Source organism: Mirounga angustirostris, unplaced genomic scaffold (assembly GCF_029215605.1).
Source record: "Mirounga angustirostris isolate CCGP_5_RB_7025 unplaced genomic scaffold, mMirAng1.0.hap1 SCAF_3, whole genome shotgun sequence".
NCBI classification, from domain to species: domain Eukaryota; kingdom Metazoa; phylum Chordata; class Mammalia; order Carnivora; family Phocidae; genus Mirounga; species Mirounga angustirostris.
The window spans coordinates 172,873,371-172,898,719 of record NW_026991711.1 but is presented as its reverse complement, the minus strand read 5'-3'; the positions used below and the strand labels follow the sequence as shown (position 1 = coordinate 172,898,719).

The window sequence follows — 25,349 nt, the reverse complement described above, 5'->3', positions numbered from 1 at the left end:
GATTCACACTGTCAACCTTTATTTTTTATAGGAGGAAAGGCTAACTATAAATTTTAAAAATAACATTATTATCATTATAATCACATATATTCTGTTTAAATTTGTTGACAGTTAAACACAGATGATAAAAAGACTTCTATTGCCAGTCACAATGGAGTGATAGGGATCAGGTTTACTCTCCTACTTGAAACAACCAAAAAAAAAAAAAAAAAGTGGTCAAGCTATAGGAAACATGGTTTGCAAGACACTGTACATAAGGCAACAAAGGACAGTAATCATGGAGAGACAGGAAGCTAATGAGTGAGTCACGGAAGACTGCCGTGATCATACGGCCTTGACAACTGCTAGGCCACAGCACAAGGAGAGGGCAGCCAGAGGGAGCAGGGCTGACTCACAAAATTGAGGAAATGGAGCCGACAGTCTAGGGAGACAAAAGCAGCTCGAGTTTGCAGGGTAGAGCACAGGAGAAGTGAGAGTTGCACAGAGAGAATGCTGGAGATCTGTTGGGCAACTTCCTCCAGTATTTAGCTGAGTACTGACTGGCATATGCATATGAGGAAAGTACCTACAGTCCTGCAAAGAACCACCTGGAATGATTAGAGGGATGAGGGAAAGGGAATTGTGCCTTTCTCAGCAGCCAGACTGAAACGTTTCAAGATTCCGGGGTTCTGGGTAGATTAGAGCACAAAGAAGGGTCTTGCTTCAGTAATGGGGACCTAATTAGTTCTAGATTGAGCATGTCTTCAGTTCCACCTGACAAATCTTAAAAGCAGACCTGAAAGAGCCAGTCTCTAAGTAACATAAAAGCATCCCAGAATGAAGCTCAAGAATATTTATAGGAATACAAAAATATCCAGCATCCAACTGATTAACTTGATGAATTTATGAGGTACATGGTAATATTGCCATTTTATACATGAGAAAATTGAGGCTACTTCTAATTCACATACCTGGTAAGTGGTAGCTGGGATCTGAAACTCAATCCAATTGAGTTCAAATCCACTAGACAAACTAGAAGAAAGTCAGAAATAAATTCATATGTAAATCAGATAAAAGGTCTTTATTTACAGCATTTTAATTTAATTTTAATGTACATTATTGTTTGATTTTGGGATAGTGACTTTGGTACTAGAAGTTAAGAGGGAAAATAAGAGATGCTGGGGGAGAGGAAGGGTGATGTGGCCATTAGTTATCATGCCCAGACAATGAAAAGCCTCAGTAGAGCTTAGAGTTTTAAAATTTTTCTTGTCACTTTTTCCATTAAACTGGGAAATAGAAGATTTAACTAAAACATGCCAAGAGACTTCCCCCCAATCTTTAAGCAATTATAGCACATTTACAGAATTAATGTGATCACCCAACTAAGTAATTCACATACATAGAGAGCATATATTTTCCTGAAGTGATTATAACTTGAAAGATCTTTGCCTCTGCACATCAACTTATTTTCTTCTAAACAACCACCTTTAAATAAAGCATGTATGCCATATTTACTTACATTTGAATGAAACCCACACTGATAATCCTACTTCCTAAAACAACCCACAATGATGGGTAACCCTATTTGAGAATTAAAGGACATTCAAATTCTTTTAAAAACTAATTTCTCAACTGCTAAACTTCTACCTTTTTGATCCATTTAATCAAGCTGCTCTAACCCATCCTTTTCCTAGAATAATACATCTCTGTCTCTCCACTAGTCTACTTTCTTTTGTATGATGAGCTAAACAAAGACATTTGTACATCATTTTTTAAAATAATGAAATTTCCTTTTTTAAAGGAGTCTGATAAAATTATTAGTCATTCATTAGATACTTAACAGACAAGCATTTGCTGTTCGAAGGCTGTTGTGCCAGGTGATGGAATGTGGTGAGTGTGGGAGAGGACAGGAGATATGGGGACTACATGATCATAGACCTTACTAAGCTATGGAGTCCTGTTGTTCAAACTAATTCATAAACCTCCTAAGCGAAATGAAATGTATTGTCTGGTAGCTTTATATTTTTGAAACATTTATACATGAGAACAAAATAAATACAGGTGAATTTCTAGTTTAAAACACTTGAAAATACATACTGTGCTTTTTTCCCCCAAAGCTTTTCACCTCTGTTTGGACCAATATTCTGTTTCTGACCTGTAACTTAGCACACTGCCACATGGGTCTTTCCATTTACCAAATCAAGAAACAGAACAATCTACTTGGAGTTTGAAATAAACAGCATGTGATACTGCTGGAGCAGTTTTTGCATTAATTTACAAGAGAAACTGGAGATGACAAGACCCCCTGAAGAGTAAAAGCTAGCCACAGTTGAAATTAATTTGAAATAGTATGCAAGGTTGACAATTTTAATGATGCAGGCACTTAAACTCATTAATCTGTTGTCCTTTATCAAGGAAGAAAGTCAGTCCTTCTATATTCCCAGAGTAATGAAGGGGGCAGGGCAGGGAATGAAAATTACAGAAGCTCTAGTCTTCTGCTGCAGTGACTAGAGGTCAGAGAGGGGCTTGGGACCCAAATGTCCACATTAGCAGCTGACTTAGGTTCAGACTGTAAAATTTCCAGTCAAATCTGTTTCTTTCCTTGTTGAAAAAAGATGATTTTTTTTTATTTCACCTAAGTCAGTTATGACTTACTATGAACAAGGTACAACTTCATATTTCTACTAATTTCAAAATAATCATTTCATAAGTACCTAGATGTAGCTTTTTAAAAGTATGCATTTTTAACACTTTATTGTGAAATAAAGCAAATCATCTAGCAAAAATGGCAGCAACATGTTAATACTGTTCTTAGTAACAATCCTTTTTCTCTTTGCCCTTCTGCCTTTTAATAATTGCTGATGATATTACATGTAGACCACACAAATTCTGTTAAATCTGTTTTATCTATTGTGAAACAACCAAAGTTGTTACTCTATTTGGCAGAAGTCTCTTTTAAAGTGGCCAATTATTACGGATTAATACAGTGTTCACTGCAATAACACTGTCAGGAAAACCTGCAATGAATTTGTTTTCTCTTAACGTGTACATAAGTACAGTCACATAAATTCAGGGTAGTTCCACTATATACATAAAAAACGATAATTTATGGATAGGTTTGTGTTACCATAATGTTTACATTATTAAAGTTCATGTTGGGGGCGCCTGGGTGGCTCAGTCTGTTAAGTGTCTGCCTTTGGCTCAGGTTGTGATCCCCGGGGTCCTGCGATGGAGCCCCATGGCAGGCTCCCTGCTCAGTGGGGACCCTGCTTCTCCCTCTCCCTCCGCCCCTCTCCCCAACTCATGTTCTCTCTCACTCGTTCTCTCTCTGTCAAATAAATAAATAAAATCTTAAAAAAAAATAAAGTTCATGTTTATGATGATAGGCTATATTTGCCTACTGCTATATTGAAGTGATTGGATAAAATATCTCCTAAACTATAGCTTGATTCATAGAAACAGATTAGAGGGTAGAATCATATATATTTAACTAATACTCATAGCCTTTTTAAGAACAACTGCTTTACTATGTTTTACTGTGTTTCTGTTTTCTAGAAAAATAATCGTATTTCCCTAAAGAATTAAAATTGTATCTATGCAATACTCTTTGGAGAAAGAAAAGTTACAATCTCCAAAAGGCACAGTCTATTTTTACCATTTTTAGTTATGCAAAACATAACATAATCAGAAAGCAATCCATTATTTAATGACTTGGTTTCTTTTATAAAATTTGTAGTTACGTATGTACACTTAAAATCAACCATTTCTTTCTTTCTTCTTTTTCTTTTTTTTTTTTTTTAAAGATTTTGTCAGAGAGAGAGAGAGAACACAAGCAGGGGGAGTGGCAGGCAGAGGGAGAAGCAGGCTCCCCGCTGAGAAAGGAACCCGATGCGGGGCTCGATCCCAGGACCCCGGGATCATGACCTGAGCCGAAGGCAGATGCTTAAGCAACTGAGCCACCCAGACGTCCCAAAACCAACAATTGCTTTTTTAAAAAAAATATTTTATTTATTTATTTGACACACAGAGAGAGCTAGCGAGAGAGAGCACAAGCAGGGAGAATGGCAGAGGGAAAGGGAGAAGCAGGCTCCCCGCTGAGCAGGGAGCCCAGTGAGGGGCTCGAACCCAGGACCCTGGGATCATGACCTGAGCCAAAGGCACACACTTAACAACTGAGCCACCCACGCACCCCTTGGGATGTTTGCAAATTCTTAAAAAATATTAGTATGCAAACTTCAATATTTTAGGGAAAATGCAATAAATCTAGGTTCTGAGTGTAATTTAAATAGAGGAGCTTAAATTCCTTTAGTTAGAAAACTGTTGAATTTGTTGATATAGCTGTTGAAATGGGATGGGTTGAAAGGCGGAGCATGGTGGTGATTGACCTGCTGGGCCCAAGACCATTGTAATCCGCCACAGGGAATTCCAGACCATCTGCTGGGGGATGTAACTTTTAAAACATTTTACCTGCAGAGCCACTCTGGATATATAAATTAAATCTTCTGAAGAAGAAGGACAGATTCTCCTGCTCTGCCTGTAGTTTTGTATGTTAACTAGTAGTCACTTATTGAAGTATGGATTCATGGGGTCACATTCATTGATGAACACACAATTAAGTGGGGAAAATTACATTAAAGGGAATAATCAAGTTTTCTTGTAATTAGGCTTATGAGTAAATTGGTGTGACAATTCTTTTTGCTCTAATTATGTGATTCAGGGATAATATATGATGCATTAGACATCATCCCTATATGTAAAACAATCTCTAGAAAACTCATGCTGTTTATCATACATGTAATTTTGCAAAATTTTTAAATCATAGGCAAGCTTAGACTGACTACAACTAATCATGACTAGAAAGAAATGTATAATTTTATATCAATATGTTGATATTATTTAAAATAATTTTGTACTGTAAAAACTATTTAAATGAGACTTCTTTGTATTGGAAGACCGCTTGCCTAAATGACCATATGTTCTGAGAAGTGACATCATTTCTTATAAAAGTAGTAAATAGGGGCACCTGGGTGGCTCAGTTAGGCATCTGCCTTCGGCTCAGGTCATGATCCCTGAGTCCCAGATTGAGCCCTGCAGGGGGGCTCCCTGCTCAGCGGGGAGTCTGTTTCTCCCTCTCCCTCTGCTCCTCCCCTCCACTCCCCACTCATGCTAACTCTTCAAATAAATAAAATCTTTAAAAATTTTTTTAAATAAAATTAAAAGTACTAAATACATTTTGAACTATTTTTGGCAGCCATATGCTCAAAACAAACATGGAAAGTCTGAAAGGTGTATTAAATTTAAAATATTTTAAGATTGATAGTATAAAATAAATTTAATAATGTCACAGCAAAATCTGTCCTGTGTCCTCTTAAATGCCTCTTGAGTTCTGACTTGCAGGACTTTTTGATATTTCCTAATCAAAGAATATTTATTGATTAACTTCTCCACCAAGAATTGTGCCAAGTGATATGGGGTAAAAAAAAAAAAAAAGTTAAGGTATCACTCAGCTAAAAGTTGTATTACACATCATTGCTGGGGTATTTTTGTATAAATAAACATTCTGGAATCCTAAAATGGCCTCAACCATCCCACAGTTAACCAATGACAACAATCTAAGTTAACAGTTATCTATTAGATGCAAAGTATTCCACCTACTTCATCTAATCCTAGTCCGGTCCATGTGTCCTGTTACTCCACTACTCCACACTACTACCACCTCAGAACTTGGACTTTTTTGTGGCCTCTACTTGAGTTCTCTTCCTTAAGATCATTTCAAGGTTTTCTTTTCTTTCTTTTTTTTTTTAAGATTTTATTTATTTATTTGAGAATGAGAGAGAGTGCATGCACAGGTGGGGGGAGAGGCAGAGGGCAAGGGAGAAGCAGGCTCCCCACTGAGCAGGGAGCCGCACATAGGGCTCAATGCTAGGACCGTGGGATCAGGACCTGAGCTGAAGGCAGATGCTTAACAGATGGAGCCACCCAGGCGCCCCTCATTGCATGGTTTTCTTAAATGTCATTCTCACAGAGTCCTCCCTGACTCATTCCATTGTAAAACCCAATTCTCACACACTACTCTTTTTACCCTAATTGATTATGGTTAGATAACAGATATTATTCTTGAGACTATTAATTTGTTTACTTGTTTATTGTTTTTGGTATTTACCAGAATATAAAGTCCGTAAGAATAGGACTTGACATCATTCATTGCTGAACACTCAATATTTAGAGCAGTGCTCAGGACATAGGAGGTGCTCAGCAGAGTTGTTAAGTAGAAATTTCATTACTGAATTTTTCATATATGTCCCAAATTTTTAAGCCATCCAAATGATTTATATATTGAAAAACAAATTATTAGTTTTATAGGCAAATAGGAAGTATTAAGAAGTATGACATAACAATGCTTCTAATTTTCATGGAACTATCAAGAAAATTACAAATGCATGAAATCATCACTATCCAACTGTAGAAGTTATTGAAGGTTACACTTTGAAGGCAGAGTGATATAATATTAAATGTACTATTTCTTTGTCATTTACAGTTTTAAATTTCTAAGAACAAAACAAAGCAGAAACACAGGGAGAAAACCTCTATAAATTCATTACATTTAGAAAATAATTTTCCAATAAATTTTTGAATGTCTGCTTATACAACTCCTTTTTTCCCCTTTATTTTTAAGTGTCATATTTTTCTATCAGAAGTTATTTTCTTTGCAAAGTGTTAAGATTTAGTTTAAGAATATCATATAGCATTAGATTAGTTTAAAAATATTAAGTTAATTTTTGAATATTAGGAGCAGTGAAATAATTCAAATATCATATAAAATAAAAAGAGCATGCTACATGTCCTTTAATTTTCTATTCTGCTGTTGTTTTCAATTTGCCCAGGTAGAGAGAATTTGCTTTAGTGTTTTTTACCACACATCTAAAAGTTTTGACTTATGCATCATCCAGGTGAAGTAATGAATAAGAACTGACATCAAATATCAATATTATTGGCCCAGCTAAATGGTAATTGACATCAAGTTAGATTGCTAAAGAAGTAAACAAAATTGAAATTTTTTTGGCATATAAGTACTGCCTGACATCATTTGTCCTTCAGAGGATCAATGGCTGCATGACCTAAATGTTGTTTGTATTTCTTTATATAAAATGGCCAGAGACTGATACAAAGTACTTTTTGTTTGAGCTCAGATAACAAAATTCAGAAAATAAGAAATTGAGCTTCTTTTGCTAAAATGGATTGAGGGTATATATATTTTTAAATACGCAATACAGGTATTAGTTTATTTCCTGATTTAATGAAAAGATAATGTGAATTAATGCATTTATGTCCACATACTGGCAACTTAAGGAAAAGCAATTAATCTAAATCAGATCAAATTTAAAACTCTTAACTACCTATTTACTAAATGGTTTGTTTTTTTTAAAAGATTTTATTTATTTATTTGAGAGAGAGAGAGAACAAGCAGTGGGGAGGAGTAGAGGGAGAGAGAGAGAGAAGTAGACTCCCTACTGAGCAGGGACCCCCAACTGCGGGGCTTGATCCCAGGACCCAGAGATCATGACCTGAGCTGAAACAGATGCTTAACTGACTGAGCCACCCAGGCACCCCTAAATGGTATGTTTTGATATAAAAAAAAATCTATTGAGAAATACCTTTTTTTTTTAGTAGTATTCAGCTCAAGTTTACTACAGTGCATAGTTTCTTATTTGAAATAGTTTCAGAATTCCATTTTCTTATCTCTGTTAAAGTGCAAAATATGTATTGCAGATTTATGTTTATAACATTGATATTATGTTACACACAACTAAATTATGGGATATAAGAAATTCATCTTACATATTTGTGTGTGTATATTCTTTTATTTACTTCTACTTATTTGAATGCAAATTCTAAAAGGAACATTAGTTTCATGAAGAAGAAGGAGAAGGAGGAGAAGGAGAAGAAGAAGAAAAGAAGAAGAAGAAGAAGAAGAAGGAGAAAAAGGAGAAAACGGAGGAGGAGGAGAAGGAGAAGGAGCCACAGCAGCACCAGGGAGGAGGAGGAGGGGGAGGGAGTGGTAGGAATAGGAGGGGTAGTGATAGTGTTTTCTAGTTTCCAGGCACTAGGTTAAATACATTACACATATTATCTAATACTCACTGTTCTTTCTATCATTAATTTTCACAAAATAACTGAATGATTGCTAAAGATTATATATCTTGTGAATGGCAAAACCAGGATCCAAAAGTATAATTGAAATTTTGTAATTTTCCAGTGCTCCAAAGTGACAGGACACTATGATTCTATAGAAGCTTTCTAAGGGGCAATTAATCTATCCTGATAATTAAATAAGTTTCACTTTATATTTATGGCTTGTGGTTTAATATCCACAGAACTTGGAAGGCCAATAACATTGAAATAAATAAGATGCAATGATACAATGCTATAATGAAATCCTTATACTTTCATTTGTTCAAAACTCTGCATTCATTTATCACATTTTTGAACATTAAGTGTGTAAAATAAACTATACTGGATGTTAGAGATATAAAGTCAAATAAGATTTTAAAATATTCTCTTTTTTTATTTCTTTTCACTGTATTCCAATTTTGAAAGATTTTTTTTTTTTTTTAATGAACTGACAAAAAGCCCCAAGACAATGGTGAACTATGATCCTCTAGCTTCTGCACTGGGAGAAGAGGGTGACACTAACAAAGATGCTAAGAGATGGGTAAATGTTAGGATTAAGGGAAAGCAAGAGTTTCATTTTTAGCATGTTAAAATAAGACAAAATAAGACATCTTATAGATATTTAGGCTGAGAAGCAAAATAGCTAATGAATCTAATAATAATGAGCAGAATGGGACTTACTTGGAAATCATCACATGTAGGCAAAATTATAAGTCATAGGTTTGTATGAAATGATATAAGGAGGAAATTTGCTAAAAAAACAAGATTAAGATTGAATCTTGACACTTTTAATATTTAGCAGTCAAGTGGTAAAGAAGGATCGAACATAGTAGGTTGAGAAGCAATGACCATGGAGATTTCACTTCTTAGGATTCAAGAAGAATGTTTGCAGTGAATAAAGACTGAAAATAATGGAGAAATAACCATTGGATGTAACAATATGAAAACTAAGAGCAGTTTCAGTGGAGTTTTTGACTTGGAGTTTATACGTGAATGGCTGAGGAAAAGATGATATTAGAGATTTCAGGGCAACATGGAGGAATAAGATAATGAAAAAAATAACACTGCCATTCAAACTTCAAAGAAATTATGGATTAAAAAGTTAAAAAAAATAAATTAACATAAATCTAAACTCAAAAAAAAAAAAAACCCCGATGAAACAAAGAAGCAAATTTGAAAAGAACCCAACAGAAATTCTATAGATGATAAATGTAGTAACAGAAATATAAAAGCTCCATAGCGCAAGATGGCAGAGGAGTAGGAGACCTAAATTTCATCTGGTCCCAGGGATTGAGCTGGATAGGAATCAAACCATTCTGAACGCCTATGAACTCAACAGGAGATGGAAGAAAAGAATAGCAGCAACTCTCTGAACAGAAAAGCTACCACTTTCTGGAAGGTAGGACCCACAGAGAAGTGAATCTGAGGGGATATTGTGGAAGATAGACCACGGGGGGGGGGGAGCCTCCGTCAGCCACTACCGGCAAGTGATAGAGCAGCAGAAAACAAAATCGGAACTTTTAGAAGTCTGCTCTGCTGAGGGACTTCGCCCCAGTGGCTAAGCAGGGGGTGGAACACTCACTGGAACAGTGTGGTCTCAGGACCCTCAGGGTCACAGAAAGACCGGGGGTGCCTGAGTGCGGCTGAGCTCCCAGGTATTGGAGTGGGGAAACTGGCTGCAAGGAGGGAGCCAAGGAGTGGGCTCTCAGCTCAGGGTTGACATAAACTGTGATCCGGGGCACAGTTGGACCACTGCTCTTCCAGCAGGGACCCAATAAGTGGCAGACCCAGGGAGACTCCACTTCCTCCCGTGGGAGGAGCAGTGCAGGAGTGCACTGCAGGGATCTGCTGGGTTTGGAGACTCCACACGGGGTCGGGTGCCAGAGACAGAGATGCTCAGTCACAGGCCGGGTGAGCATGGAGTGCTGCCAGAGACCAGGGAGATGGAAGTGATTGACTGCTTGGCTCACTGAGGAGTGGGGCCCCGAGTTCTCGGCTCCTCTGGGGTGGAGATTCAGAGGCCGCCATTTTCACTCTCATCCTCCAAAGCTGTATGGAAAGCTTGCAGGGAACAAAGCTCCTGAGAGCAAACCAGAGCAGATTACTTAGCCCGCCACAGCAAAGGTGGAGCAATTCTGCCTCTGGCAAAGACATTTGAAAACCACAGCAACAGGCCTCTCCCCCAGAAGATCAGCAAGAATCACGTTTACCCATCAATAAGAATGGCAAAACCCCAGTGCTAGAGGAATACAGCACATAGAATTCATGGCTTTTTCCCCATGATACTTTAGACTTTCACAGTTAATTTTTTTAATTTTCTTTTTTTTTCTGAATTTTTCTTTTTCCCTTCTTCAACCAACATCTTATCAATCCCTTTTTTAAAAATCTTTTTTATTTTTCATTTTTAGAGTCATATTCTATCCCTTCATAGTAGTTAACCTTATTTTTGGTATATATATAAGTTGTTCTCTCTTTAATTTTGGAATACAGTTTCTTCTAACAGACCAAAATATACCCTAAATCTCTAGTTTATGGCTTTGTTCTAGTCCCCTGCCTGATCAGTCTCTCCCTTTTACTTTTTTAAAATTTCTCTTCTTTCTTTTTTCAACCAACTTCTTATCAATTCCTTTTACAAAATCTTTTAGAATTTTCATCTTTACAGTCATATTCCATCCCTTCATCATATTTACCCTTATTTTTGTACATATATAAGCTTTTCTTTCTTTAAAATTTTGGGAAGCAGTTTCCTCTAACAGACCAAAATACACCCAAAACCTAACGTGAGGCACTGATCTATTCACCAGCCTGATCATATTCTTTTTTTTTTGTATCTTTTCCTTTTCTGTTTTTTTTTTTTTCTTTTTTCTTTCTTTCCCCCTGGTTTCAGGTCTCTTCTGATTTATTTAGCGTATATTTTTCTGGGGTCAGTGTTACCCTGTTAGCATTTTGTTCTCTCATTCATCTATTCTCCTCTGGACTAAATGGCAAGACAGAAAAAAATCACCTCAAAAAAAAAAAAAGAACAAGAGGCAGTACAGACTGCCAGGGACCTAATCAATACAGACATTAGTAAGATATCAGAACTAGAGTTCAGAATGATGATTTTAAAGATACTAGCTGGGCTTGAAAAAAGCATGGAAGATATTAGAGAAACCCTTTCTGGAGAAATAAAAGAACTAAAATCTAAACAAGTTGAAAACAAAAAGGCTGTTAATGAGGTGCAATAAAAAATGGAGGCTCTAACTGCTAGGATATATGAGGCAGAAGAGAGAATTAGTGATATAGAAGACCAAATGATGGAAAATAAAGAAGCTTAGTAAAAGAGAGATAAACAACTCCTGGATCACGGAGGCAGAATTCGAGAGATAAGTGATACCATAAAATGAAACAACATTAGAATTGGGATCCCAGAAGAAGAAAGAGAGAGAGGGGCAGAAGGTATATTGGAGCAAATTATAGCAGAGATCTTCCCTAATTTGGAGAAGGAAACAGGCATCAAAATCCAGGAGGCACAGAGAACTCCCCTCAAAATCAATAAACATAGGTCAACACCCCGACATCTAGTAGTAAAACTTATGAGTCTCAGAGACAAAGAGAAAAACCTGAAAGCAGCTCAGGACAAGAGGTCTGTACCTACAATAGTAGAAACATTAGGTTGGCAACAGACCTATCCACAGAGACCAGGCAGGCCAGAAAGAACTGGCATGATATATTCAGAGCACTAAATGAGAAAAATATGCAGCCAAGAATACTGTATCCAGGTAGGCTGTCACTGAAAATAGAAGGAGAGAGAAAAAGCTTCCAGGACAAACATATCTAAAAGAATTTATGAACACCAAACCAGACCTACAAGAAATATTGAAAGGGGTCCTCTAAGCAAAGAGAGAGCCCTGAAGTAAAATAGACCAGAAAGGAACAGAAAATATATACAGCAACAGTCACCTTACAGGCAATATAATGGCACTAAATTTATATCTTTCAATAGTTACCCTGAATGTAAATGGGCTAAATGCCCCAATCAAAAGACACAGGCTATCAGATTGGATAAAAAAAAACAAGACGATATGCTGTCTGCAAGAGACTCATTTTAGGTGCAAAGATACCTCCAGATTGAAAGTGAGGGGGTGGAAAACCATTTACCGTGCTAATGGACACCAAAAGAAAGCTGGTCTGGCAATCCTTCTATCAGACAAATTAGATTTTAAACCAAAGACTATAATAAGAGATGAGGAAGGACACTATATCCTACTTAAAGGGTCTATCCAACAAGATCTAACAACTGTAAATATCTATGCCCCAACATGGGAGCAGCCAATTATATAAGCCAATTAATAACAAAAGCAAAGAAACACATCGAGAACAATACAATAATAGTAGGGGACTTTAACACCCCCCTCACTGAAATGGACAGATCATCTAAGCAAAAGATCAACAAGGAAGTAAAGACTTTAAATGACACACTGAACCAATGGACTTCACCGATATATTCAGAACATTCCACCCCAAAGCAACAGAATACACATTCTTCTGTAGTGCCCATGCAACATTCTCCAGAAAAGATCACATCCTAGGTCACAAATCAGGTCTCAACTGGTATGAAAAGATTATGCTTTGAAACTAGAACTCAATCACAAGAGGAAAGTCAGAAAGAACTCAAATACATGGGGGCTAAAGAGCATCCTACTAAAGAATGAATGGGTCAACCAGGAAATTAAAGAAGAATTTAAAAAATTCATGGAAAGAAATGAAAAGAAAAACACAACTGTTCAAAATCTTTGGGATGGAGCAAAAGCAGTCCTAAGAGGCAAGTATATAGCAATATAAGCCTTTCTTAAGAAACAAGAAAGGTCTCAAGTACACAACCTAACCCTACACCTAAAGGAGCTGGAGAAAGAACAGCAAATAAAGCCTAAACCCAGCAAGAGAAAAGAAATAATAAAGAGCAGAGCAGAAATCAATGAAATAGAAATCAAAAGAACAGTAGAACAGATCAACGAAACTAGGTGCTGGTTCGTTGAAAGAATTAACAAGATTGATAAACCCCTGGCCAGACTTATCAAAAAGAAAAGAGAAAGGACCCAAATAAATAAAATCATGAGTGAAAGAGGAGAGATCACAACCAACACCAAAGAAATACAAACAATTATAAGAACATATTATGAGCAACTCTATGCCAGCAAATTAGATAATCTGGAAGAAATGGATGCATTCCTAGATATGTATAAACTACCAACACTCTACCAGGAAGAAATAGAAAACCTGAACAGACCTATAACCACTAAGGAAATTGAAGCAGTCATCAAAAATCTCCCCAAAAACAAGAGCCCAGGGCCAGATGCTTCCCAGGGGAATTCTACCAAACATTTAAAGAAGAATTAATACCTATTTTTCTGAAATTGTTCCAAAAAATAGAAATGGAAGGAAAACTTCCAAACTCATTTTATGAGGCCACCATTACCTTGATCCCAAAACCAGACAAATACCCCATCAAAAAGGAGTACTACAGACCAATATCCCTGATGAACATGGATGGAAAATTCTCACCAAAATACTAGCCAATAAGATCCAACAGTACATTAAAAGGATTATTCACCACGACCAAGTGGGATTTATTCCTGGGTTGCAAGGTGGGTTCAACAGCTGTAAATCAATCAGTGTGATAAAATACATTAATAAAAGAATGAACAAGAACCATATGATCTTCTCAATAGATGCAGGAAAAGCTTTTGACAAAGTACAGCATCCTTTCTTGGTCAAAACTCTTCAGCGTTTAGGGATAGAGGGTACATCCTGCAATATCATAAAAACCACCTATGAAAAACCCACAGCGAATATCATTCTCAATGGGGAAAACTGACAGCTTTCCCCCTAAGGTCAGGAACACGGCAGGGATGTCCACTATCACTACTACTATTCAACTTAGTACTAGAAGTCCTAGCCACAGCAATCAGACAACCAAAAGAAATCAAAGGCATCCGAATTGGCAAAGAAGAAGTCAAACTCTCACTCTTTGCAGATGATATGATACTTTATGTGGAAAACCCAAAAGACTCCACCCCAAAACTGCTAGAACTCATATAGGAATTCAGTAAAGTGGCAGGATATAAAATCAATGCACAGAAATCAGTGGCATTGCTATACACCAACAACAAGACAGAAGAAAGAGAAATTAAGGAGTCAATCCCATTTACAATTGAACCCAAAACCACAAGATAACTAGGAATAAATCTGACCAAAGAAGCAAAGAATCTATACTCAGAAAACTATAAAATACTCATGAAAGAAATTCAAGAAGACACAAAGAAATGGAAAAACGTTCCATGCTCATGGATTCGAAGAACAAATATTGTGAAGATGCCAATGCTACCTAGAGCAATCTACACATTTAATGCAATCCCTATCAAAATACTATCCACTTTTTCCAAAGAAATGGAACAAATAATCCTAAAATTTGTATGGAACCAGAAAAGACCCCGAAGTAGCCAAAGGAATGTTGAAAAAGAAAAGCAAAGCTGGTGGCATCACAATCCCAGACTTAAGCTCTATTACAAAGCTGTCATCATCAAGACAGCATGGTACTGGCACAAAAACAGACACATAGATCAATGGAACAGAATAGAGAGCCCAGAAATGGACCCTCAACTCTATGGTCAACTAATCTTTGACAAAGCAGGAAAGAATGTCCAATGGAAAAAAGACAGTCTCTTCAACAAATGGTGTTGGGAAAACTGGACAGCCATATGCAGAAGAATGAAACTGGACCATTTCCTTACACCACACACAAAAATAGACTCAAAATGGTTGAAAGACCTCAATGTGAGCCAGGAGTCCATCAAAATCCTTGAGGAGAACACAGGCAGCAACCTCTTTGACCTCAGCGGCAGCAACTTCTTCCTAGAAACATCGCCAAAGGCAAGGGAAGCAGGGGCAAAAATGAATTATTGGGACTTCAAGATAAAAAGCTTTTGCACAGCAAAAGAAACAGTCAATAAAACCAAAAGACAACTGACAGAATGGGAGAAGATATTTGCAAATGACATATCAGATAAAGGGCTAGTATCCAAAATCTATAAAGAACTTATCAAACTCAACACCCAAAGAACAAAGAATCCAATCAAGAAATGGGCAGAAGACATGAATAGACATTTTTCCAAAGAAGACATCCAAATGGCCAACAGACACATGAAAAAGTGCTCAACATCGCTTGTCATCAGGGAAATCCAAATCAAAACCTCAATGAGATACCACCTCACACCAGTCAGAATGGCTAAAATTAACAAGTCAGGAAACAACAGATGTTGGTGGGGATGCAGAGAAAGGAGAACCCTCCTACACTGTTGGTGGGAATTCAAGCTTGTTCAGCCACGCTGGAAAACAGTATGGAGGTTCCTCAAAAAGTTGAAACTAGAGCTACCATACGACCCAGGAATTGCACTACTGGGTATTTATCCCAAAGATATAGATGTAGTGATCCAAAGCGGTACGTGCACCCCAATGTTTATATCAGCAATGTGCACAATAGCCAAATTATGGAAAGAGCCAAGATGTCCATCGACAGATGAATGGATAAAGATGTGGTATTTATATACAATGGAATATTATGCAGCCATCAAAATGAATGAAATCTTGCCATTTGCAATGACGTGGATGGAACTCGAGGGTATTATGCTGAGTGAAATAAGTCAATCAGAGAAAAGCATGTATCATATGATCTCACTGATATGAGGAATTCTTAATCTCAGGAAACAAAATGAGGGTTGTTGTAATGGTGGGGTGGGAGGGGTGCGGTGGCTGGGTGATATACACTGGGGAGGGTATGTGCTATAATGAGTGCTGTGAATTGTGTAAGACTGTTGAATCACAGACCCGTACCTCTGAAACAAATAATACATTATATGTTAAAAAAAAAAGAAGAAGAAGATAGTAGGAAGAGAAAAATGAAGGGCGTGGGGAATTGGAGGGGGAGATGAACCATGAGAGACTATGGACTCTGAGAAACAAACAGGATTCTAGAGGGGAGGGGGGGTGGGGGGATGGGTTACCCTGTGATGGGTATTAAAGAGAGCACATATCGAATGGAGCACTTGGTGTTATATGCAAACAATGAATCATGGAACACTACTTCAAAAACTAATGATGTAATGTACGATGATTAACATAACATAATAAAAAATAAAATAAAATTGGAAAAAAAAACTCAATAGAAAAATTACATAGTAAACTAGATTCAGCCAAATATTTAGTGAATTATAAAAGAGATCTAAAGAAGTCCAGCAGAATTCAGCATAGAGAACTAAAGCATGGGAAATATAAAGACAAGTTAATTAACTTGGGGAACTAAACAAAAGGTTTCAACCTAAGGATAAAAGGAGAGTCTTAAGGATAGACTAGATAGTCTTAAGGATAGACTGACAAGAAACAATATTTAAAGAAATAATGGCTGAAGATTTTCTGGGATTGCAGAATACAAGGGTGCTCATATTGAGGAAGCACATCAAATTTTGAAGGAAAAAAGGAGACAAATCCACATGTACACACATGACAAAGATATTGAAAATAAAATATTAAATGTACTAGAAAGTATCAGAGAGAAAAAACAAACAGGTTACCTACATAGGATCAGCTACTAGATTGAGAGCAGACTTCCATGGCAAAAATAAATCCAGAAGAAAATGGAATATCACAATGAAAATAAAATATGCAAAGGCCAAGAAACTTACTGCCTACTAACCCTCACTGAAAGAACTACTAGAGAGTATTCTTCAGCAAGAAGAAAATGAAACCTTAAAAGAAGGAGAAAAAATAAATAAGTTAATTGTAAACAATGAATTAATAAAAATATATTGGTAGCTCTAATAAATATCAACTGTTTCAAGGTGGGATCAAAATGTAAAATAAAAATAACATGTAATATGGCAAACTGATGTCTAGAAAATGTCTGAGTGTTTTAATTTCTTTGTGCTATTCTGGGGAGAGTAGCAATATTATTTAATTGTAGACATTTTAGAGAAATAAAATATGTGCATATTTAAAATGTAAGAGTAACAAATTTTGACAGACAAAAAGGAAAAAACAAGCAAATTACACAATAGAATAAACAAAATAAGATGGTAAAAGTAAATCCAAATATATTAGTAATTATAACAAATGTAGACCAATTAATGTCAGCTATTAATAGACTCAGATTTTATTAAAAACACAAATTAAAACAGTATATACCACTTATAAGAGAAATAAAATGAAACCATAAAAAAGGAAGGAAATTGGAGGATGATAAAAGATACATTGGGTAAATATGATCAAATTAAGTCATATAAAGCAAAATGTTTTAATTGTGTCAAACGGCTATTTTACATAAGTCTTTAAGGAAGTTTTCATGAAGCAGATATGACTCATGAATTTACATGCATCTAACAATTTGAGTCTCAACAAAATATAAAGCAAAATGGCATTTGAAAATAGAATATATAAAAATCTATAAATGATTTCTTTTTAACTGAAAATTAAAAATCTGTAAGAATGCTGGGAGATTTTAATATTTCTCATAATATAAAATTTTAAACAGACAAAAAAATCATGTTTTTATATGATTTGCACAATTATAGTTACAGCAATCTTTATCTAAAATATACAACTAGGTGTCCCAAACAAGAACACACATTCTTTCTAAACCTCCATAGGGCATTTTAAAAATGATCATGCACAAGGCCACAAACAAGTCCTACCAAATCTCCAAAACTGACATCATGCAGATATTTTTTCTGACAATAATGTAATCAAATTATAAATCAGCAATTCAAAGAGAGCTCTCAAATTTTTCATGTATATTTCATAGATTTGGTACTAAAAGCAATTTTAAATAAGTCCAAATTTACAAAACAAAAAATCAAGAGTAAGGAAAAGGAAGGAAGGAAGGTTAGGAAAAGTAAGACAGCAAGTGATTGAGAGATGAAATTCAAACTTAAAAAACAGACAAATTTGGAACATGTTTATATAGAGATAAAAATAGTCCTACAGAAAGGGGGAAAAAGAAATAATTGTAACGTAAACTTATGAAGAGAGTGAAAGAAGAATGGGAAATGAAATTTATTGTAGAACCAAAATATTAAAACTTCTTAGGAACTGAAAAAGTCCTTCTAAGATTACTGAAGGTGAGACACTAACGATGAGTGGAGATGCCCATATATGTAGAGATGTAGAAGTAGGAACAAGAGATTTCTTCTCTGAAGGTTTTTATTTTATCACTAAAGAATGAGTCAAGGATATAGGAAGAGAGTTTGTGGAAGAGAGGGAAGTAGGAGTATGAGGATATTTAAGAAGGAGTTATAAAAGTAATCTAAGTGAATAGAAAAGTGAACACACTAGAGAAATACAATCTAAATGTTAAGTAATAGTGGGGCGTCTGGGTGGTTCAGTTGGTTAAGCGTCCAACTCTTGATTTTGGCTCAGTTCATGATCACAGGGTTGTGAGACTGAACCTGCACTGGGCTCCATGCTGGGCATGGAGCCTGCTTAAGATTCTCTCTCTCCCTCTGCCCCTTCCCCCACCTCCCTCTCTCTCTAAAATACATACATACATACATACATACATACATACAAATGTTAAGTAATAGTGAGTGGTTATTTGTACTTTCGAGTCATAAATTTAAAGTTAATTTAAGGAAAAAAAGTTTCAGTTTAAAATGGCAACATAGGAAGATTCTGAACTCTCCTCTTCCACAGAACACACCAGATTAAACCTATTAATATAACAATTTTTCCTGAAGAAGAATGGAGTGCTGACTAAACAGTTACTGAGCAACCAAAGACAGAGAGAATGGCCAGAGAATAGCAAGAGAGATGGAGACATGTCACAGTTTAAAAGAGTAACTAGTGGGCGCCTGGGTGACTCAGTCAGTTAAGCATCTGCCTTCGGCTCAGGGCATGATCCCAGGTCCTGGGATCAAGCCTGCATCAGGCTCCCTGCTCAGTGGGGAGTCTGCTTCTCCCTCTGCCCCTCCCCCTGTGTGTGCTCTCTCTCTCTTTCTCAAAAATAAATAGATAAATAAAAATTTTAAAAAAATTAAAAGAGTAATTAACATATACAGCCACAGCTCCAGCCAGCCACCAACAGTCACCAAGCACATACAGCCTGCATAGGGGTCACCATACAGAAGACAACTTCTTCAATTTTAGGAGAAGTAGCTGTTTTACCTAATCCATAGAAACAAACACAGAAAGTAAAGTAAAATAGGGGAGACAGAGGAATATGCTCCAAAAGAAAGAACAAGGAAAAAAAAACTCAGTAAAAGAATTAAATGAAATAGAAATAAGCAATATGCCTGAAAAAGATTTTAAAGTAATGATCACAAAGATACTCACTGGGCTGGAGGAAAGAATGGAAGAGCTCAGTGAGACCTTCAATAAAGAGATAGAAAATATTAAAAAGAATCAGTCAGAGCTGAAGCATACAATAACTGAGATGAAAAACACAGTAGAGGGAATCAACAGTAGATTATAGGACACAGAAGAACTAGCAATGAACGGAAAGGCAGGGTAATGGAAAGCACAGAAGCTAAACAGCAAAAAAAAAGAGAAAAGAATTTTTAAAAAATGAGGGTAAATTAAGAGATCTCTTGGACAACATCAAACGAACAAACATACACATTATAGGGGTCACAGAAGGAGAGAGAGAGAAAGGTGTGGAAAACTTGAAGAAATAATAACTGAAAACTTCCATAATCTAAGGAGGGAAATAGACATCCAAGTCCAAGAAGTACAGAGAGTTCCAAACAAGATGAACTCCAGTAGGTCAACACCAGAGCACATAATAATTTAAATGTCAAAAGTTAAAGATAGAGAATCCTAAAAGCATCAAGAGAGAATCAAAAAGTTACCTACAAGGGAAAATCTTATAAGGCTATCAAGCAGAAACTTTGCAAGCCAGAAGGGAGTGCCATGATATATTCAAAGTGCTGAAGGGAAAAAAAAAACCTACAAACAAGAATACTTTACTCAGTAATGTTATAATTCAGATTTAATGGAAAGATAAAGAATTTCTCAGACAAACAAAAGATAAAGGACTTTATCACCACTAAACAAGCCTTATAAGAAATGTTAAAGGGACTTCTTTAAATGGAAAATAAATGACCATAATTAGGGGAAATATGAATAATATTATAATATAATAATATAATATAATAAGAAAAATATGAATAAAAATATGTAAAATATGACAACATATACATAAAATGGGGAAGGGAGTTTCTTTTAGAATGTATTTGACCTTACTTGATTTTCAAATTAATATGAACAGCTATTTACTTAGAATGTTATATATGAACCTCATGGTAACCACAAACCCCAAAAAATAGAAAGAAAGAAAGCCAAACAAAACACTATGGATACTATTGATTAAAAAGAAAAAGAACAAAAGAAGAAATACATTAGAGGGAATACAACTCAGTATAATAAAGGCCATATATAAAAAACCCACAGCTAACAAGATCCTCAATGGTGAAAAACTGAGAGTTTGCCCTTTAAGCTCAGGAACAAGACAAGAATGTCCACTGTCATCACTTTTATTCAACATAGTATTAGAAGTCTTAGCCACAGCAATCAGACAAGAAAAAAGAAGTAAGAGGCATCTGTATTGGTAAAGAAGAAGTTAAACTGTCACTATTTGGAGATAACATGATACAATTCATAGAAAATCCTAAAGATACTACCAAAAACTACTAGAAGTAATAAACGAATTCAGTAAAGTGTCAGGATACAAAATTAATACCCAGAATTCCATAGTGTTTCTATACATTAACAACAAAGTCACAGAAAGAGAAATTAAAAACAAAACACCATTTATAATTGCATCAAAAAGAATAAAATACCTAGTCATAAACTTAATAAGGAGGTAAAAGATCTGTACTCTGAAAACTATAAAACACTAATGAAAGAAACTGAAGATGACACAAATGGAAAGATATTTCATGCTCATGGATTGGAAGAATATTGTTAAAATGCTCATAATACCCAAAGCAATCTACAGATTCAATGCAATCCCTATCAAAATACCAACAGCATTTTTCACAGAACTAGAATAAATAATACTAAAAGTTGTATGGATCCACCAAAGACTCTGAATAGCCAAAGCAATTCTGAGAAAGAAGAACAAAGCTAGAGATATCACATCCCAGATTTCAAGATATACTACAAACCTGTAGTAATCAAAACAGTATGATACTGACACTTAGATGAATAGAAGAGAATAGAGACCCCAGAAATAAACCCATATTTTATGGTCAATTAATCTATGACAAAGGAGATAAGTATATACAATGGGGAAAAGACAGTCTTTTCAATAAATGGTTCTGGGAAAACTGGACAGCTACATGTGAAAGAAGGAAATTGGGCTACTTTCTCATACCATACACAAAAATAAATTCAAGATGGATTAAAGACCTAAATGAGAGACCTGAAACAACAAAAATTCTAGAAGACAGCACTGGAAGGAATTTCTCTGACATAAGCCATAGCAACATATTTCTAGATACATCCCCCAAGGCAAGGGAAACAAAAGCAAAAATAGACTATTGGGACTATATCAAAATAAGAAGCTTTCGCACAGCATAGGAAATCATCAGCAAAACAAAGAAGACAACCTACTGAATCAGAGAAGATATTTGCAAATGATATATCCAAGAAGGGGTTATCCAAAACACATAAAGAATGCGTACAATTCAATACCAAAAAAAACCCCCAAAAAGACAAAAAAAAAAAAAAAAAAAAAAAAAAAAACCCAACCACAATCTGATTAAAAAATGGGCAGAACACTTGAATGGACATTTCTCCAAAGAAGACATACAGATGGCCAACAGACACATGAAAAGATGCTCAACATCACTGATCATCAGGGAAATGCAAATCAAAACCACAATGAGATATCACCTTATTCCTATTAGAATGCCCAAAATCAAAAAGACAAGAGACATAAGTGTTGGCATGGGTGTGGAGAAAAAGGAACCCTTGTGCAATGTTTAGGAATACTATATGAGCTAATGATTCCACCATTGTGTATTTACCCAAGCAAAACCAAAACACTAACTCAAAAAGATATATGCACCTCTATGTTTATTGTGGCATTATTTAAAATAGCCAAGACATGGAAGCAACCTAAGTGTCCATCAATAGACAAAAAGATAAGGAAAATGTGGTATACATACACATTGGAATATTACACAGCCATAAAAAAGATGAGATCATGTCATTTGAGACGATATGGATGGACCTGGAGGGGATTTTGCTAAGTGAAATAAGTCAGACCAGGAAAGCCAAATACCATATGATTCCACTCATAAATGGAATCTAAAAATTGAGTAAACAAACAAAAAGCAGAACTGTAAAGACAGAGAACAAACTGATGGTTGCCAGAGGGTAGGGTGGTGGGGGTTTGGGCAAAATGAGTGAAAGAGAGAGGGAGATATAGGCCTCCGATTATGGAATGTGTAAGACATGGAAATAAAAAGCAGAGCATCAGGAATATAGTCAATGACATTTTAATAGCAATGTAATGGGACAGATGGTAGCTATATTTGTGATGAACATAGCATAATGTATAAACTTCTCAAATCACTAAGTTGTCCACCTGAAATTAATGTAACATTTTGTGTCAACTATATTCAAATAAAACAAAAAACAGAAAACAACCAGTTTGATGATATAGTATTTTAAAATCTCCACATATTTAAATCTTTTCTATAAAGAATGTAGATTTGCCAGGTATGTTACATAGAGGAAATGAGGTCAGAAAGTCAATTTTTTCCTTAATGACCTTTAAACTGAAGCTGACTTAGACCTGACTTCCTGGGTCACTCCTTATCAAACAACCTGGATCCATAACCTCTGACTCCTAAGGGTAGAAAGTGCAGGGTAAGATACCTAGGGATAGAAAATGCAGACTGGACTTAACCTTTTTCCATACCTTTATGTTTTATTAGTACTTGGCTTTTTGATGTTTTCATTTTGATTTTATGGCCATTTTGACATACAAAATGTGTTATATTTATTTCTGTTATTGATAGACATTCTAAAACAGCAGGTTTTCTCTTATTACTTAGACATTCATTCCCAGAGAGTTATGTTTGTTCTCTAATCTGATTTCAATACCCTTCCTATCTCTCACATCCCTCTTGGGGGATGCAACGAGAGCTACCAGAAGGCCTGATGGAATCTCCATCAGGTCAGACTACTTCCTGGAAAATTAAATGTGGAGGATACTCTGATAGGGATACCTTGCTCATTTTCTTGCTATGTGTTTTTACATAGTTGTTGGTTTTGTTTTGTTTTTAATTTATATTGAATTTTCTGTGTCCAACGATTGTCAATTTTTTTTTAATTTTTGTTTTTGCTTTACAAAATGGACTTAGTTAAACCCTTTCATAATTCCTTAAAATGTTTCAATAGCTGATTACTTTAAAAAAAGAAGTTTTAAATAAGTATCTATTTCCAATGGGAAGATTAGTCAGAAATAAAGATACCAGAATCCTAATAATACAACATAGAAATACAATTCAATTTACATAGCTTTTTAGGACCATACCAAACCATTATATGTTATATATTTGTTTCTGTGATTCTTGGTTGCTAGCTAGATAACATTGAATTTTACATTTGTGATTTCTGCTTACAAATCTAAAATTGTAGAACTTTCCTAAATTATGTTTATATAAATAGCTAAATGCATTTTTAACTAGTAATGCAACTTGAAGTCATATCCCTAAAGGCATCAAATAATTAGCAAGTCTAATTCTAAATATTCAAATTTCTGCCTGCTATATATGCACTGTACAATGCATTTATTATGACAGCTTTGTCTGATAGTTTGCTTCAATGTGAACTGTGTCACAATGCCACGTCCTTGAGTAAAAGTCTTTATGCTCTTTCAGTCACTGCTACCTCCTAATCTATTGACATTCCTTGGCAAGTATGTGAAATAAAAGTTTTCAAAACAATTGACATATGTGACCAAAAATTTCACCCGTGTCAGTTATCATCATAAAATATAATTTCCTTAATAGTTATTACACATTTACAGCAAAGAAGACATAAGTTAATGGAAGCATTTAATGAGGCCCGGGGATGTTGATTTGGAAGAGTGTGGTAATAGTCCTTTGGTATGGACAAAGTGTATAAACAAAAATAAGTTAGCCACTTTGATGTTGGACACCTGGACCTCATATACATCATCTTGCCTTTTAATTATATGTACTTAATGTATGTGTCCCTTGATTGCTAAATGAATAAATTTAATTTGGCTAATTCTATATTTATTAATTGTATTATTTGGGATGTTAAATGGCATTTCTTTTTTAGCTAAAAAATAAACCGCCTGACTCACAAAATAATTTATTCCATTTTAGCTTCCATTCAATTTTCTTAGGGTATGTGAAGCTATAAGCCATTTAATAGATTTTTAGCATAAATATCCTACATCATATGGGTTCACAGTGCTTAAATGGCTCTATATTCTGCTAAAAATAAATTTTACTTTGTACCTAGAAATAAGCCGTAATATATTGGCTCAACAGAGTCAATTAAATGGAAGTTCCTTAATAAGATGAATTTGTTAAAATATAATTGCAGTTGAGCCCATCACTAACATTCCAGGTGTCATTCACAATGCCACCAGCATAATTTTAGTTGGAGCAAATAACATTCCTTTAGAAGAAATAATTTTTGGTGAACATTTTTCTTCTATCTAAAAGAATAATAACAGCATGATAGCATCAGAATTTTGACAATGCTGTCATTTTGAAGTTAGAGGTAGGTAATCTATCAGATTAATTTTTTAGCTAATTGGGAAAGAAGAGGGGTATGGAATTAAGATTCACACTCTACTGGGAATTTAGAGACAAATTAAAATGTTAGCTATAATTAAATCATAGAGTTTGAAAGGACTTGAGAGGTCATCTATCAGTCAAATAGCTTTCATCTGAGAAAGAACAAACTTAAATCATCCTTCCATGAGTATTATCTGTACTGTTTTAAAGACAACCTCAATTAGCTTAGCGACTCAAAGCAGTGTTTAATAATCTTCATAGTTGGTGAAATCATCCTGATATCTGAATACCTCAAACTGGATAAACACTTCTGCTATGTCATCAGTTTATTTGGAAAAAGATATATTTGAAACCTTTCAATGAGTAATTGAAAAGCTGTCAAAT

The 25,349-nt window shown here is 35.4% G+C and overlaps 1 protein-coding gene across 1 annotated transcript in view; it reads right to left on the bottom strand.

Moving 5' to 3' along the window:
- The window catches only part of SPAG16 (sperm associated antigen 16), a 943,524-nt gene that overhangs the window by 264,272 nt on the left and 653,903 nt on the right, over positions 1–25,349 (bottom strand). The gene's annotated exons all lie outside the window — the stretch shown is intronic.